Source organism: Peromyscus eremicus, chromosome 2 (assembly GCF_949786415.1).
Source record: "Peromyscus eremicus chromosome 2, PerEre_H2_v1, whole genome shotgun sequence".
NCBI classification, from domain to species: Eukaryota; Metazoa; Chordata; class Mammalia; order Rodentia; family Cricetidae; genus Peromyscus; species Peromyscus eremicus.
In genome coordinates this window covers 54231369-54247641 of record NC_081417.1, presented here as the reverse complement: position 1 = coordinate 54247641, position 16273 = coordinate 54231369, and the positions used below count along the sequence as shown (strand labels likewise).

Genomic DNA, 16273 nt, shown 5'->3' with positions numbered 1-16273 from the left:
GTCCTGAGTTCAATTCCCAGGACATGGGACTGAAGCTTTCTCTGGCATGCATGCAGACAGAGCACTCTACCTATAAATAAATAAATAAATAAATTAATTAATTAATTAATTAATTAATTAATTTAAAAAATTAAAATGAAACTCAAATTTGTAGGTATAAATAAGCCATGCACAAAGTAAATTACACTAATTTCGTGTAATAGGCCAAAATACACTAGTATGTACAAGACCCTGAAATTGATCCCTATCATTACAGGGGGGGAAAAAATCTCAAAATACAAATTAACTTTTGCACTACAAACAAATACATATACACATAACAAGAAATACAAACACTATCACCACTGACTCCACAGGGAAAAGCCTGACAACTTAAGATCGACCTCGGGGTTGGGGACTTAGCTCAGTGGTAGAGCACTTGCCTAGCAAACACAAGACCCTGGGTTCGGTCCTCAGCTGGGGGTGGCGGGGGTGGGGGTGGTGTCAATCCTCAGAACCCATGGTGGAAAAAGAACCAATTTCGGCAAGCTGCCCTCTCACCTCCATGAGCGCATTACGGTACGCACATGTCTGCCCTCACACAAACACCATACATACAAATTCAACAATAATAAATAAAACAGTGAAAAATAAAAAAGCATGTAAGCTGGGGTATGGTTCAATGGTGGAGCATTTGCAAGCATGTATGAAGCCCTAGACTCAATTGTTAGTAACACAAAAATAAGTAAGAAAGAAATACATACTCAAGGGGCTAGAGAGATGGCTTAGTGGTTAAGAGCACTAACTGCTCTTCCAGAGGACCCAGGTTCAATTCCTAGCACCCACATGGCAGCTCACAACTGTCTGTAATTCCAGCTCCAGGGGACCCAACACCCATAGCAAAAAAAAAAAAAAAAAAACACCAATGCACATAAAATAAAATAAAAATAAATAAAAAAAGAAAAACACACTCATCAGGTAACGCACTTGTGCAAGCCTAATGATTCAAGTTCAATCCCAAGAACCCATGTAAAGGCAAGAGAACCAACTCTATCAAGTTGTTCTCTGTCCTGTATGTGCTCATTAACATGCTTGCACTCACATCACAAACATACACACACAAAATATGTATATATATGTGATTTTTTAAAAAAGAAAAAGACGCCGGGCGGTGGTGGCGCACGCCTTTAATCCCAGCACTCGGGAGGCAGAGCCAGGCGGATCTCTGTGAGTTCGAGGCCAGCCTGGGCTACCAAGTGAGTTCCAGGAAAGGCGCAAAGCTACACAGAGAAACCCTGTCTCGAAAAAACCAAAAAAAAAAAAAGAAAAAAAAAAAAAAAAAAAAGACACAAACGCACATGTACATATGAACAGGAAAAACTTTAAAATAATCACTAGAAAAACTGGTAGAAGGCACTTTTAAAAAAACCTTTATCTATTAGAGGGTTGTTCATATGTGCCATGGTGCATGGAGGTCAGAGGACAATGTTCTCGATCCTATCTATTCTATTCTCCCTTTCCATCATGTGGGTCCTACGGGGTGAACTGCAGTCATTAGGCTTGGCAACATGAAAACCCAGACTTTTTTCTTTTTTAATTGCTTTTAGAGGGCTAGTGAATTGGCTCAGTTAGCAAAGATGCTTGCTGCCAATCCTGATGACTGCGTTTAACTCCCCAGGACCCACATGGTGCAAAGAAAAACTCAACTCCACTGTACATGTGTGTGTGTACTGTGTTTAGAGCTAGGCATGGTGCCACGAACCTGCAATCTGAGCATTGTGGAGGCTGAGACTGAGGTCTGAAGCCATTCTGGTACACATAGAAAGTCCCAGGTCAGTCTGGGCTACATGGCAAGACTACCTCAAAATAAATAAATATTTTCTTGTTGATGTTTTGTTTTTCTGAGACAGGGTTTCTCTGTGTGGTCCTGGCTGTCCTGGAACTGACTCTATAGACGAGGCTGGCCTCAGACATCAGCCTGCCTCTGCCTCCTGAGTGCAGGGGTTAAAGGCATGCACCACCACCACTCAGTAATAAATAAGCTTTTAAAATTGTTTTTAAAAGTTGAAGTTCAGTGGTAACAAAGGAAAAGCAAATGAATTAAAGAGGTGCTGTGTGTCTAGGGAAGTACTGGCAGCCAGGCTTGAAGGCAGAGGCAGGTGGATCTTTGTCAGTTACAGGCCAGCCAAGGCTACAGTGGGACCTTGCTTGAGAGGGGAGGGAGAGAGATGGACACCTTGGCTAGAGTTTGGGAGGGTTTCAGGAAGGCTTCTACCATTCAGAACAGATAAAAAGCAGCCTACCAGAACTAAAGTGTTCTCACAATCTGGCTTATGCCAAACACCTGTATCAGACAAAGCCTGTATATGACCACAAGACCCCCATCCTAGGCAGTAAGTCTCTAATGTGCTTTCCTTGTAAACATTTGTTGACATTTAATACATATGGTCACAAACTGGATCAAAACCCAGATGATTAGGAACTGCCTCAATGCCTGGGTAGCCACTCTTCAACTTCCAGATGTTGGCAAAAAGGTATGTGAATAATAAAAACACACTGCTCACAGAAATTCACTGTGGGGGTCTCCTGTGCAGATGTATACAAATACATATTCAGGTTAGGCTACACTCTAACTTAGAATGGCCTTATGGAACTGTGACTTCACCTAAGTTAAGGAGCAATTGCTACCTACATCCAGAATTTACCCTATTTCACTTCCATCATCATACTTCGGATACACACTCTTTTAATTCTTACAGCACTCACTCTAAATTAAGTCAATTAAGTCTTAACATATCATCTTGGAATCTGTCCCAGACTCTTTTTTTCTATTCTTATCTTTTAGAATGTACCTATGGCTGCCCAGGAGCTATGGACTGCAATCATCTTCACTCTTTTTTTTTTTTTAATTTTTTTATTCATTTCACATATCAACCATAGATCCCCCTCTCATCCCTCCTCCCACTCCCTCCTCCAAAAGGGTAAGGCCTTCCATGGGGAGTCAGCAAAGCCTGGTACATTCAGTTGAGCCAGGTCCAAGCCCCTCCCGCTGTGCAAGGCATCCCACCATAGATAATGGGCTCCAAAAAGCCAGCTCAGGCACCAGGATCCTGATCCCACTGCCAGAGGCCCCTCAAACAGATCAAGCTACACAACTGTCTCCCTATGCAAAGGGCCTAGTCCGGTCCCATGCAGGTTCCACAGTTGTTAGTCTAAAGTTCGTGAGTTCCTACGAGTTTAGTTCAGTTGTCTCTGTAGATTTTCCTATCATGATCTTGACACCCCTTTGCTCATATAATCCCTCTTCCTTCTCTTCGACTGGACTCCTGGAGCTCGGCCTGGTGCTTGGTTGTGGATTTCTGCATCTGCTTCCATCAGTCACTGGATGAAGGCTCTATGATGACAGTTAGGGTATTCACCAATCTGATTATCAGAGTAGGCCAATTCAGGCACCCTCACCACTATTGCTAGTAGTCTAATCTGGGGTTGTCCTTGTGAATTCCTGGGAATTTCCCTAACGCCCCTTACCCCATACTGTCTCCCTCTATCAAGATATCTCTTTCATTACTCTCCCACTCTGTCCCTCCCCCAGCTCGACCATCTTGTTCCCTCATGTTCTCATTCCCCATTCCCTCCCCTCTATTGCCCCCCTACCCCTAGTTTACTCATGGGGAGTTCCTCTGTTTCCCCTTCCCAAGGTGATTCATGGGTCCCTCTTAGGGTCCTCCTTGTTTCCTAGCTTCTCTGGAGCTGTGGGTTGTAGTCTGATTATCCTTTGCTTTACACCTAGTATCCACTTATAAGTGAGTACACACTATGTTTGTCTTTCTGAGTCTTGAGTTACTTCACTCAGGATATTTTCTAGTTCCACCCATTTGCCTATAAATTTTATGACGTCATTGTTTTTTTACAGCTAAGTAATACTCCATTGCTTCACTCTTTTCTTTACTTAGGGTTTCATTCCAGCATTTTCATACATGTGTATCATACTTTGCTGATACTTACAGTACCCCCAACTCATTCTGTAACCCAAGGAAGCCTTAAACTTGTGATCTCCTACCTCAGCCTCTTTAGTAGCTGGTATCAGAAGACTAAGAATCTAGCCAAGCTATATATTTTTTAATCCATTCACCTACTGACGGGTATCTAAGCTGGTTTCCTATCTTGGCTACTGTGAACAGTACTACAGCAAACATACTTTGACTCCTTTGGGTCTGGGTAGTTTGAATGTAATTGGCCCCTATAATCTCATAGCGAGTGGTACTATTAGGACATATGGCTTTGTTGGAGTGGGCACGGCCTTGTTAGAGGAAGTGTGTCACTGTGGGGCAGGCTTTGAGATTTCCTATGCTCAGGATACCGCCTAGTGTCTCAGTCGATTTCCTGTTGCCTGCAATATGTAACTTTCAGCTGCCATTCCAGTACCACATCTGCCTGCACACCACCATGCTCCCCACCATGATAACGAACTGAACCTCTGAACTGTAAGCCACCCCAATTAAATGTTTTCTCTTTAAGAGTTGCCATGGTCATGGTGCTCTTCACAGCAATAAAAACTCTAAGACAGGGTCTATACCCAGTCATGATATAGCTGAATCATATGGTAGTTTTTAGTTTGAGGGGGACTCTCCATATTGATTTCCACTGTAGCTACACTAGTTACATTTCTACCAACAATGTGTAAAGGTTCCTGCTTCTGTTCTTCCTTGACAACCAATCTTTTCTTTTTTTCAAATTTCATTTTGTATGTGACACATGGGTGTACATTTCGTGTATACAGACATGGGTGTGTACAACAGTACACCTGTGGCAGTCAGAAGACAACATCCATATGTCTATCATTACCTTTCTACCTAAGATAGTTCCTTGCTGCTGCTAAGCCAAGCTCACTACCCATGAGTACTACCCTTGAGGTACTGTTTTTACCTCCCATAGTGGGTACTGGAAATATAGATGCTTGTACCATTGCATCTAGGGTTTTTTTTTTTGGGGGGGGGGCTCAAGACAGGGTTTCTCTGTGTAGTCTGGCTGTTCTGGAACTCGCTCTGTAGATCAAGCTCAAACTCTGCCTGCCTCTGCCTCCCAAGTGCTGGGGTTAAAGGTGTGTACCACCACCACTCAGCTCTGTATCCAACTTTTATGTGAGTTCTGAGTATTTAAACTTGGCTGTCAAGTTTGTGGGGCAAGCCCACTGCCTGAGTCATCTCACCAGACCCTCTGTCAGTCATCCTGTCAAGGCTGAGGTGGAATTCAACTAGCATGTTCTTCACCTCATTCTGTCCTACAGGAGGCTTGGAGGAAGTTAGGGTCTGTCTCTCAACAATGACACCTGGAGTAGAAGTAGTAACTGGTGAGGACTGGAACTGAAGGCATGGGAAGCATGAATCAGTCCCATACTGGACCCAGTCTCAGGGTGTCTGGGCCCTGCTGACCACTCCTTCAACTGGCTAGATGTCCTCTCTGGATGCTGGGTAAAGACAGGAGGAAGATTAGGCAAACCTCCATCAGTCTCTTCCAATCTTTTTTTCACTTTACAGATGGGGATGAAATCCTTCAATATTCCTTCAAGTTCCCCATTAGCTTGTGTACTGGACAAGTGGAGCGAGCTAGACAGTCAAATGCTTAGGAGGAGAGCCTTAGTCTTTTTCCTGATCCATGCATGGCCTAAATATCCTCTAGAAAATAATACAAAGTGGCCCTGGAGGAACTCTTAATTACAATACCATACTTCAGTTAGTTAGTCTGTAAACAAGAAAAAAGTCCTCTAAAATTCCCTGTGTCTAACTTTTGTTTTACCTGCAGGAACATCTAGATCAGTAGTTCTCAACTTATGGGTCTCAACCCCTTGGAGGCCAAGCAACCCTTTGGCAGAGGTCACCTAAGACCACTGGAAAGCACATATATTTACATTACAATTCCTAAAAGTAGCAAAATTAGTGATGAAATAGCAATGAAAGTAATTCTCTGATTTGGGGACACCACAACAGGAGGGTCTCAGCTTTATGAGAACCACTGATCGAGATCTTCTAAAAAGCTACAGGATGGACCCACAGACTGTACTGTAGGAGACTTAGGTGTGTAGTAGATTAAGATGTGTCTAATCAAGTTATTTTAAAAGTGCTTAATTTTTGCTCACGCTTCACCTAAACATTACAGACTAATTAAAAATAATAAACAGGTACAACTGACCCTCTGGATGTTCAAGAACCGTTATATGGAGGTCAACACTTATGTAGTAAGAGGAATTAAAAGGGAGACTATTTTCCCCCTTGTTCTCCAAGGTCAACTAAGTCCCAGGGAACTGTGGGATATCTCTAAGTGTCCTGTAACTGTGGAAAGTCACCTGTTCTTGTTCATGAAGGTCATGGAAACGCCACTGAATGAACTCTAACCGGTGTTCAGTCCGCAAAGAGAGGGTCAACAAAGAGGAAAAAGTCTTCCACACTTTCAAATGAAACAGTGGTCCAGCAGGGCCTTTGATGTATCTTCACACAGATGGGTTAACTGACAAGACAGACTAGGAATCAGAGGCTCTGCCCAAGCCCAAGTAACCCGAGGCCTTGACAGCAAAAAGTGACTAATTTTGGCCACTACATGGTCTTAAACACCCAAAAGGAAAAGCATAACCAGGAATATGATCAATACACATGACTTTTTAACAGTCCTCAGACGTCATAGTCAACCATGAAATGTTATTTGGACAACCATTTCCCACTAATAATTCTCTTCCTGATAACACTGTTTCTGGAAGAGCTATAATACGATATCCTGTGTCCTAACCAATCATGTCCCCTGATTAAAGGAGAGACGGCCAGATACCCTGCTGTCAGACTTAAAGATACTGATGACTAGTTGTGACTTTCAACAAATGAAACCTTGATTTCATTCAGGTTTGGCCCATACTATCCACCTCCACTGGACATTACAGCTGATACATGGGCAGAGGAATCTCTTGCTGGTAAGGAACTGCCTCTACAGGATCCCGGTTAAAAAGGTTTCTGGTACACAGTCCAACCAGCTACAAAATTATGCCTCACCTTATGAAATAAAACTTAGGTCAACCATAACATCAAATTTTCCTCATTAACCTTTTTTCTTAATGTTCCCCATGAGGTTAGAGTAAAAGCAACTCAATGGTCAACTTCTTAGCTTAAATTGGCTGATGAAAGGTTCCTTGAACTCTTGAACCAAACACCATCCTCCAACAACATATATTTTATGGTAGACAATGGTGTTAGAGATATCATCAATCTCATTGATATCTATAACAAAGCCTGCTGAGGAGCCTTTGGATCGTTTTCTTGCCTGTTCTCTTCTTCTAATAAGGGCAAAACTGCCTCTGCTATATTTCTAACTGTACTCTCAGTAGGAATTACAGTACTACTAATAGTCTCAATTTTTATATGTTACAGATGCTACTTCCCATATATGACAAGCTCCAAAGATACACAGCATCACCAAATGGCTGCTTTTAAGCTCTGGATCATTGCCACTGATTAGGCTTTATCCTGGTCCCTTAGATAGACCCTCCTGAAGCACTCTGACAGCTGCCTACCTCTGTAGATCCTTTGTCAGTGTGAAGCGGTCGTTGCCCCCAAACTCCCTAACAGCAGTCAGGGTCATCTCTGAGAGGGGGAATGAGGCCAGGAGTTAGACAGATGTGGTAGTTTGAATGTAACTGGCCCCCATAAGCTCATAGGGAGTGGCACTATTAGAAGGTGTAGCCTTGTTGGAGGAAGTGTCACCGTGAGGGTAGGCTTTGAGGTCTCATATATGTTCAAGCCACATCCAATGTCTCAGACTACTTCCTGTTGCCTGCAGATCAAGATGTATTAACTCTTAGCTCCTCCAGCACAGTATCTGCCTGCATGCTGCCATGTCCAGCCATGATGATAATGGACTAAATCTCTGAAACTGTAAGCTACCCACAATTACATGTTATCCTTTATAAAAGTTGCTATGGCCATGGTGTCTCTTCACAGAAACCTTAACTAAGACAACAGACTCCTTTGTAGGCAAACAGAGGATGGGGTCATGGCTAGGTAATAAAGGTGGCAAATTTCCAAGATGGCCAGCTTCTTCCTCACTCTCCTCACTTGAGACAAAAGTCTAGTAGCTTTTGTCAAACTTACAGATGCTGATGTCTAGTTAAATCTTCTCAGGTTAAAATTCTGCACCATTGGGTATACAGCTCAGTGACAGAGCACTAACTGGCCTGGTGTGAGCAAAGTTCTGGGTTCGACAGCACTGCAAGAATAATCTTGTACCACAATGGTACTGCCCAAACCACAGCAATCCTAAGAATGGATCTGAGCTTGCATGTAGATCTTTCTTTCTCTATTCTACCTCTCATCTCAATACAGTCAGACTTTGTATCACAAGGGCTTCAGCCTGGTTTTCTTCACACTGTGAAAAATTAAACAAACAAACATACAAACAAACAAACAAACATAAAACAAGCCAGAGCCATTAAATCAGTCAAGATAAAATCTACCCATATGGTGGCTCACAACCATTTGTAACACCAGTTTCAGAGGATCTGACACCTTCTTCTGGCCTCTGTGGGCACAAGACATGCATGCAGTGCACAGACATACACATAAAATAATAAAAATAATTTTTAAAGGCATGTTAGAATTCCTAATAAATAAATATCGCCAAAAGTACACTTTGCCTTCTCTAAACATTAGATAGGAATCCAGAAATTCAACTAACTACAAATTTTTAAGTTTAAAAAAATTTGTATCGAGGCCAGCCTGGTCTACAGAGCGAGATCCAGGAAAGGCGCAAAGCTACACAGAGAAACCCTGTCTCGAAAAACCAAAAAAAAAAAAAGAAAAAAGAAAAAGAAAAAGAAAAAGAAAAAGAAAAAAAAATTTGTATCTGTACTGAGTGTGTGTGTGTGTGTATCAGGGAATGGAGAAGATGGTTCAGTAGTACAATATATACTCTGCAAACACAATGTTCTGGTCTCAATTCTGAGTACCAAAAACCAAACAAAAATGAAGAGAACTTAAACATATCACACTGGAGCAGAAATGGCTGTATACACAATTTCTACAGTACTATATGTTGTCCCTTATGCAGCATGCAGTATGTCAGTCTCACGATCTAAAGTATTACTTAAATCTACAGTGTCTTACTGTGATCATTCTGTTTCCTCCCAGAATGGTGATTGTCTTCCCAAGCAGAGCAACCACAGAAGAAAAGACCTTGGTGTACAGATAGCTAAGCCTCATCCTCTTATCCATCAACACACTGAACTTACTGTATTCAGCAACAGCTGGTACAATAATTTGCTATAGTGTACATATGTACCTGTGTGGATGGTACATGCATGTATGCACACATTGAGTGTCTTTCTTAATCTCTCTTCACCATATTTTTTTAGACAGGATCTCTGGATCGCTCACTGATTCGGCAATACTAGCTGGCCACCAAGTTCCAGGTATCCACCTGTCTCTGCCTTGCCAGCACTCACATCATAGGTATGTGCTGCCCGGCTGTTCACACAGGTTCTAGGGATCTGAACTTTCATCCTCATGCTTAATCAGCAAACAGTTTATCAACTAAGCTACCCCCAGCCCCCTAATTTGTTTCCATAGATGATAGCTTACACAATCAACACCTGGAAGAACTAAAGTACAAGACTGACAGACATGCCCTCATTAAAGGGTTTGATTTAATAATTCGAGGCTTAGACCTGATATTTTTATTTTGCATGCTTAGACTATTTTTAAACCAGTGTAGTTGGGGCACTCAACGGCTAAGAGTACTTGCTGCTCTTGCAGAGGACAAGAGCTCAGTTCCCAGCACCTACATCAAGTGGCTCACCTAAAACTCCAGTTCCAAGGGATCTGACACCCTCTTCTGGACTCCTCGGGCATGGACACTCACATATGCATACCCCCCTCCTACACACACACAAATATACACAGTTTCAAAATAATAAAAATATTTTACACCAGTGTTGTCAAACTGAGCTTCCTCTGACAGTAAAAATGCTTTATATTCTCCAATAGAGTAGCTGTTAAGCACATGTAGCTATTGATACATGAAAATATGAACAATGAGACTGTATATATTAGCTCTCTATTGATGTTTTTACAAGTTATACCCAACAGTGGCTTGGATAACACTAATTATTATGTTATAGCTCTGGAGGTTAAAAAAAAATCTGGTCTAGAATCGGGTGTGATCAGGGCTGCATTTTCTATGGGGTTGAGGGAGGCTGTTCACCCTTTCCAGCTTCCAAAAGCACCTGCATTCCCGAGCTGGAGCCTCCTTTCTCCACCTTCAGAGTCAAGGGCCTACCATCTATCTCCTTTCTTCTCCAACCTCTGCTTCCAGAACTACATTTGCATGCTAGCCTCCTGTGCTCTCTCTAGGCCCCAGTCATCACAAGAACATTCCTGCTCCTTCTCATCAGATCCTGTGTGGCAGAATCTACAATCACTTGGATAATGCAGGATAATTCTCCCCACTTCAAAATCCTTAGTCATGAGTGGGGATGTAGCCTAGTCAGTAGAGTCTTTGCCTCAGAGGCAGAGGCTCAGCTAGTTCAAGGCCAGCCTGAATACATGAGACTCTACCTTAAAGCAAACAAAATCCTTAATCGTATCTCTAAAGTCTCTTTTGTCATATATGCTTATATAGTTACAGACAGCAGGTATAAAGACAGCCATCTTTCAGAACCATAATGAACTGGTTTTTACATTTTTAAATAATCTAAATAACAACGTGACCAGCGGATACCAGTTAGACCACAAATGACCTGAAAGTAAGGATTGTGTTTCATATACTTAATATACATATGAACACAAGTATTTACTAAAAAACAAGGCAATCACTGTCCCTCCCCCACACAAAAAAAGACTAAAGGAGCCAGAATATATTTTAAGTTCATAGTTTACTTTTATGATGACTCCATTGGTCTCACTCAAAACCTACTTAGTCTTATCTACCATGAAAAAGTCCCATCTAAAGAATTTCACAGAGTATGGCTATTACAAAGTCAGTAACAAAATCCTAAATGTACTTACACAACTGTATGAGTAATTTCCAAAGGTTATGAACTTAGATATTAATATCTTATCTTTAACTAATTCCACTAACACAAATTATCTCCTTGGATTAACTACTGATGGGGAGGAGGAGCATAGGACACAGAGGAAAAGGGCAGGTAAGGGTAACAGACTGCCTTATGGCCTCCTTGGAGTACTTGAGAATTGATAACTGCTTGTATTTTTATAAAGCAAGTTAGTAATAAGATGAAAAATAAAACAAATATATTCCACTGAAAGTGCACACTCACCACGTCCAGAACAACCTATTAGTGTCTGACCACAACCTGGCATCTTTATTTTTATGAGGTACTAACACTCTAGCCTACTGATGTCACCTCTGCCACATGTTTCCATATAACCTCATTCATTGCCATGTCAATGTGCCTTAGGCTCTCCTGCTGCTACTTACTTTGCTCCTCCAAGCACATGCTACAAACAATACTGATTACTTCTACAGAAGCACTGCCTGTATCACTTCTTGCTCAAAAACCTTCCCTTAACTTAACATCTAGGGAATTTTGCCAAATTCCTTACTTTGATTTACACTGGTACCTTTCTAGCCACCTTTATTATTTACTATTTCCAAAAGTCTAAAATTCTGAAGTCTGATTATATTAGGATCCTGTTTGCAAGCAGATTGCCTGACACCATCTCACCAGATCTATTCTCTACTACCAAGTCTATCTATGAGTTCACAACCAAGTTCAGTTTAAAATGTGTGAACACAACATTAGAACGAGAGGTTTTAGAGAAACAAGTAGTTTATGTGATCAAGATATTTGAGCTCTCTCCAGTAAGGACTGGAGGGAAGTATCACTGAAATCCTAAAGAAGAGGCTAACATTATCGAGTTCACATTTCAGATACTAGTGGCCAGGAGCCAGACAGAAAAGATCATCCAAAGCATGCAAAAGTGGCACACACCTCTAGTCCCAGCAGCTGGAAAGCTGAGACAGGCACCTCCGTGAGGGCCTGTCTCAAAAAATAGCAGAACAAAAGTGTGCAAGACAAATGAGGAGTCAAGAGCTTAACAAAATAAAGACAAAAGTATAAATCTGAGAGATTTCTGGGGTAAATCAGTAATATTTCATGTACAATCTATTCCAATGTCCAACTCTTTCCTATTTGAAATTTTCTTTACACCATAACCTGAGCTATCTTTAGAATATATATGTGTGTGTGCACACACACATATATATTTGTATTTATTTATTTATTGTGTGTGTTTGTACACAAATGGCGGTCAGAGGAAAACTTGTAGGAATTTGTTCTCTCCTTCTACCATGTATGTTGACCTCAGTCAGGTGATCAGGTTGACATCAGCCATCTCTACTGGCTGAGCTCTCACCCGCCCCTGAGCTGTCTTCAAAATACCAATCTGATCATGCTCTTGTTCTTAACAACCTTCGGGTGCTTCTTGATGATCTTAGGACAATGAACACATTTTGCTAACAATTCTGCTGAGGTCCTGTGTGACCAGCCTGAACCACTGAAGCGGAGGTATTTTGTGTGACTCTTCTCCACTCCCCAGCAGTCTATGCTCTCATTATACTGGCTTTTCCTCCGTTCTATGAACATGCTGCTTGTTCTCTCCCAATCAATGACTCTGAAAAGTGCTGTCTGCTCAATACTCTACCATCATTTAAATGTGATATTTTGGTTTAAGTAATGTTGTCCCCTAGGCACTCTCTCTCTCTCTCCACTAGATCAGGATCTCTGACACATTCTTTTTTGTTTTTTAGGGGACACAGGGGCAAGGGTGTTGAGACAGGGTCTTTCTGTGTAGCCCTGGTGGTCCAGGAATTTCATCTATAGACCACACAGTCTTCAAACTCAGAGATCCACTAGCCTCTGCCTCCTGAGCACTGGTATTAAGGGCGTGTGCCACCTCACCTGACACTGTTATATATACTTATACTGCTGTGTCCTTTCCCTACATGACTTCTTTCCACACCTCCATTTCTGTGGGACTCGGGAAGAAATGTCCACCTTGCTGACAGTAAGTCCCCTGTGGATAAGGATCATCTCTGTTCTGTTCAACACCATTCTCAGCTCTTAGCACAGCCTGGCATACTGATAAGTAATAAAATAATAATTTGATGAGCTAATGAAATTCCAAATTAGTTAAAGATGATTCTCAAGTTTCTGCCTCTGACAAGGTGGAAGCCATGCTTTCCTGGCAACGGAGAAAAAAAGGTTCAGTGAATCATTTGTACAACAATCAGATGAAGATGTCTAACAGGACTGAAAATAGACTTAGATACCTAACAGTCTTTTCTTAAAAGAAAAAGACAGAAGTAGTGACACACACCTTTAATCCCAGCACTCGGGAGGCAGAGGCAGGTGGATCTCTGAGTCCAGCCTCGTCTACAGAGTGAGTTCCAGGACAGGCTCCAAAGCTACACAGAGAAACCCTGTCTGGGGAAAAAACAAAAAACAAAAAACAAAAAAAGACTTACCATGATAGGTATAATGATTTGGGATTCATCAGAGTCGTGGTGACAGGTATATTAAAAAATTACAAAATCAGTGAGTCTCCTTAGGAAAAAAGGAGGGAGAAGTGGAAGAAAAGAGAGCTTTCTCCACTTCCTCTCAGCTCCCATTTGAAGATACACAGTGAGTTACTATTGAGAGGAATAGGACATCTTTGAAAAATGTAGATGAGAAGCCAATGAGTAGCAACAGCTGCTGGGCTGGAATGTTGCTCAGCAGTGTGCAGCTGGCACACTCACAGGCTTTGAACATGCCAGTCCCTAGCACCAAAAACAAATTTCTTTAAGTTCCAGGCTGACTCCCATGTATCTGGAGAGACAGCTCCAACAGATCCATAAGCAAAAGCATAGAGACGGAGGTCATCTGGTCTTTTCTGAAAGGTCACTATCTTAAAAAGCAGTCTGAAGGAAGTTCAAACTTTTTCAATGCAGAAAAAAACATATTTGTAGAGGGGGTAAATATGCAAAAGCTAAAGGTGAGGTAAGTCTAGTTCTAGATTCTGAGGATGAGAAAGACAAATATGAAAAGCAACGTATAATGCACCTTTACTATGAGCCATGTATTGATCTAAATGCTCAAGTATTGATTTACTTTCAATCACCCTGAAGTTCCTACTAGGTCCATACTATTCCTTATCCCGTTTAACTAGATTTGGAAACTGACAGCTGATGAGGAAATCTGCCATGACCAACAGCTATAAAGTGGAGAGCTTTATAGTGGGATTAAATTCCAGCCAGATGATAAAAAAAAAAAGTCAAGTCCACTCCTTAAAATACAAATCTCTGGGCATTTCCTGTAAGACGGCAGGGAATAAATACTATGAAAAAAAATAAGTCTTGCCTAATGGCCTGTTCACTTCCAGAGGAACTGAGGCTCATGGGGAAAAGGCCTTAAGCAAAACGTTTGGTGTTGGTGCTGTGGAGAGAACACAGCAGACCGAGAAGTCCAAGAGTCGGAGTCAAAGCCAAATTGTTCCTGAAGCATAAATGCTGGGGTTCCTGCAAATTCTCCATCCACACCCTCGCTACCATGTCAGGGATGGCTCTGGGCGCTGCAGAGACCAACATACACAACTTCTCTCAAGGTACCAGCTTGGAAAACAGCCCGCGTCAGGGAGCGCCTGACACTCGGGACAGCCCCTTCTCCACACTCACCGAAAGCTCGGGAGTAGAGACCAAGGAGACACGAGTGGGGGAGGGGAGGAGCGCCCGGGAGACCCGGCGATGCTCCGTGTGCTCGCCCCAGCACCCTCCTGGACGCTCCGAAGGGCGGTCCCCGAGGACGGCAGCCGCTGCCCTGAGGCCCGGCCCTTTGCCCACAACCCCAGCCGTCCCAGACGGCGCCCGGCAGCCCTCTCCCCGCAGCCCCGCAACAGGAACCCAGGAACTTACCCGGCCGGTCAGCCCCGCACAGCGGCCGCTTTCAGGACGCCAGGCGCTCCGCGGGCTCCACCAATCCCAGCCCGCAGGAAGGACGCCAGGGCGGGACCGAGCGCCGACAACCAATCGGATAAGACGCAAAGCACGTCTCGGCGCACACAGCCAGTTCCCGCCATGAAAGGCGGAAAAAAAAACCCCAGTTGGCGCCAAACTCTGGTACTCTACCGCAGCTCTTCAGGGAAAAGGCGACCCCAGTGGCGACGGGGCGGGACTTCTCCACGGAAATGGCGTCACCAGAGCGGAAGTGGGGCGGGGCTGGGAAGACGCTAATGAAAGGGAAAGTAAGGGTGGAGGATCTTAGCGCTTTTCGCTGAGAGCTAGTGGAGAAGACTTACTTAGTTCTGTTCCGTAGCTTGTGTCAGCCACGCGCTAGACAGCACTCATGCTGACCCTTAGATGCCATCTTGGATGGTAAATGTAGCACAGACTTTTTGGAGCGCTAAGAAGGTGATGCTAATTTAGTGGGGTGGAAGAGGCTTTATTATTATTTTATTATTAAATATTTTTCACACAATATTTTATCGTTTTTACCCTGCCCCAGCTCCTCTAAGGACCCACCTCCTTATCCACTGAACTTCACGTTCTCTTTCTCTCTCAAAAAAAAAAAAAAAAAAAGAAAAGAAAAGAGAGAAACAAGAAACCAGTAATGCTGAATAAATAAAAAGCCAAGACAATGCAAAATGAAACAAAAAGGCCGCACACAAAAACATGGAATACATTTTGTATTGGCCAACTACTCCTGGGCATGGAGCCTGCCCCTGAGTTTGGCTGACATCAGTGACACTCCATGAAAGAAACTGATGTTCCCTTTCCCAGCAGGTATCAATTGCAAACAGCTTCTTGGTTAGGGCTCTTCTGGCTTGAACCCCAGCAGGTCCTATGCGTGCTATCAGTCTTTGCATTCATATGTATATCTGTTCTGTTGTGTCTGGATGACAGTGTTTCCTTGGAGGCATACTTCCTGCTGAGCAGGAGCCCATTGACTCCTAACTCCCTCTCCCCACATCATCCCTTGCCAAGAGGAAGTACCCAGGTTTGAACCAGTGCCCATATACCCAAAAAGGCCCGGATGTTCAGTTGCAACCTCCAGCTCCCTCCTGCATGATCCAGAAAGCCCTATTCCTATCTCTCTCTCAGAAAAGGCACCAAAAAGCCCATTTCCATTCCACATTGCAACTTCCTCCCCCATTGCTGCCAGCAGCCCACGTCCCTGCCTCAAATGCTCAGCTTTTGACCATAATTGGTTACAAACCCAGCTTGTGGCAGACACATCATCACCTCTCACCTATAACCTATA

General features: G+C 42.9%; 1 protein-coding gene across 1 annotated transcript in view; it reads right to left on the bottom strand.

The window, feature by feature from the left end:
* Positions 1-15026, bottom strand: part of Casp8ap2 (caspase 8 associated protein 2) — a 44386-nt gene extending 29360 nt beyond the window's left edge. The window contains exon 1 of the mRNA XM_059254074.1: positions 14929-15026. The gene's annotated coding sequence lies outside the window, so the exon portion shown is untranslated. The remainder of the gene's footprint in view (positions 1-14928) is intronic.
* Between the last annotated feature and the right edge of the window lie 1247 nt (positions 15027-16273).